The sequence below is a fragment of the Trichosurus vulpecula genome, chromosome 4 (genome assembly GCF_011100635.1).
Source record: "Trichosurus vulpecula isolate mTriVul1 chromosome 4, mTriVul1.pri, whole genome shotgun sequence".
Taxonomy (NCBI): Eukaryota; Metazoa; Chordata; class Mammalia; order Diprotodontia; family Phalangeridae; genus Trichosurus; species Trichosurus vulpecula.
The window spans coordinates 306,824,791-306,827,008 of record NC_050576.1 but is presented as its reverse complement, the minus strand read 5'-3'; the positions used below and the strand labels follow the sequence as shown (position 1 = coordinate 306,827,008).

Genomic DNA, 2,218 nt, shown 5'->3' with positions numbered 1-2,218 from the left:
CTGCTTCAGGAACTAGTGTTTACTGTAGGTCTTCAAGGGGAGGAATGACTGCTTTGGGGGGGGGTGATGTAGTGGGGGATTCCTGCTTTTTTTTGCTGTAACTCAGTAGAAAGGAAGGGGACCACATCAAAAACTAGGAATTAAGTATTTCTTCATAAAAAAACCTGGGCTCACACCAAAATGGTACAAAGTAGACATCTAAAGTATTTTTGCAGAAGAGCTAACTAATCAAGGCTAGAACAGTTTTTGAGGATCTGACTGAAAAAGAAACCATCTCCTTTTCATCTAAGTTAGTGCTCCATCCAGGAATGGATTTCTTTCTGCCCTTTTATGATTGATAGCTAACCAAGTTGACTTAAATGGACCATGAATTCTCAGGAAGTCAAAACTTCATTAATTTACTTAGGACACATTTGCTAAATGCCTGTATGTCATTGCCTTCTCCTAGCAGCTATCTCTAGATTAAAAAAGTGGTTAATGCACTGTTTTGATCTTTAGGAAAACCATTGTGTGGTAATCACCATAGATCCCCATAAAAGCTTGAGCTTAAAGAACACCTTTTCTTTTTAAAAATATTGTATTCCCCCATTACATATTAAAATAATTTAAACATTGTTAAAAAGTTTAAAAAGTTTTTTTAAAGTTAAAAAAAAGAAAGGAAGGAAGGAAGGAAGGAAAGTGAGTGAAATATAATATGCTTTAGTCTGTATTCAGACAATATCAATTTCTTCTCTGGAGGAAGATAGCATGTTTCATCATAAGTCTTTGAGATTGTCTTGGATCATTGTATTGCTGAGAATAGCTAAGTCTTTCACACTTCTTTTTAAAAAAGCCTGTACAACATCTTTCAAGAAATTATCAAGGAAAACTGCCCTCATATCCTAGAACCAGAGAGCAAGATAGAAATTGAAATAATCTACCCATCACCACCTGAAAGAGATTCCAAAATGAAAACTCCTAGGAAAGAACACATTTTCTGAGTCAGGCATATTACCTCTGAAAGGATAACACTTTAAAGCTGTGTCATCTTTAATCTATAGGTCTAATATCATCAATGCATAATAATATTTATATTCCAGGCATGTAATATAGACAGATACTGTAATTTTGGACAGTAACTACCTTGTAAAACTAAATTAAAATTAAATTATTGTACAATTTGTTGTTATTAATGCTTGAAATTTCAGTCCTAGACCAAACTTGTGGTTGGCAGCATTACCATTCTTGCCATCCAGCAAAATTGATAAAGTCAGTCTGATAACTGGTTTTAGAGTGTGGGTGTAGTCTCTGCCTCTGGAGCTGGAGTTCTCTTTAGCAGGTAAAGAGGCATCAGTGTCCATCTGATACTTGGCTGCTGTTCCAAAGCTAGGGTTGCTATTATTTCCACTTGTCCAGTGAAGATTGACAGCAGTTTCCAATTCCTTGTTCTCTTCCTGATAGAGCCCCAAACATTGTGCCATCATTCATATTGATGTGAAGCTGGAATTAATCAACTACAGCAATGTTGCTCTGACTCTCTTGATATTTATAGTTTCAAAATCCATTTGGTAGCCCTCCAGGCAGCTCATAGCCAAGAACATGATACCCCATATTGAAGGTGCAGAAATATAAAAAAATCCATGTCACAAACAAGACTTATATGCTCCTGTTTCTATCCTGACTTAATCATAGCATTTTTCCCATTCTGGTAGGTGAAAAGGATCAACCAATAGTACATTTATGGCTGCATTTCTGCTCATCTTCAACAGTAATCTCAGTGCCTAGCATCTTGTCTATGTTCTGTTTTCATGTGGATGTCAGGCCATATTTGGAACATTGGCATTTTGTTTCCAAATTGCCTGTGACTTTGCTGTTCTCAGGGTTTGCTGAACTTAAATTTATAAATTCCAGGCCATTTTCAAATTGTGTTTTCAGATCCAGTTTTATTAAGTCAAATTCTTATTCTTTGGTAAACATATCCATTGCTACTTTTCTAAGGTCAGCAAAAGTAAGTAGCACAGCCATTTTCTTTCTTCCCCTGGCAGAGATGGTGGAAGCTACAGCAGGCAGAAGACACAATAACAATAGAATAGGAACAGCAGAAGTAGTCTCTACCAATTGTGAATAAGGAGAAGTCCCTCTGAGACTAAAACTAATCCACTTACTAAGAGGAGAGGGATTGGAACCTTGGAATCCGAAACTTTTGACACATAGGTTGCAGTGAGAATTGGGTGTGAAA

The 2,218-nt window shown here is 36.5% G+C and overlaps 1 pseudogene; it reads right to left on the bottom strand.

The window, feature by feature from the left end:
• Positions 1-1,142: 1,142 nt before the first annotated feature.
• LOC118847153 lies at positions 1,143-2,004 on the bottom strand (annotated as a pseudogene).
• Positions 2,005-2,218: the final 214 nt, after the last annotated feature.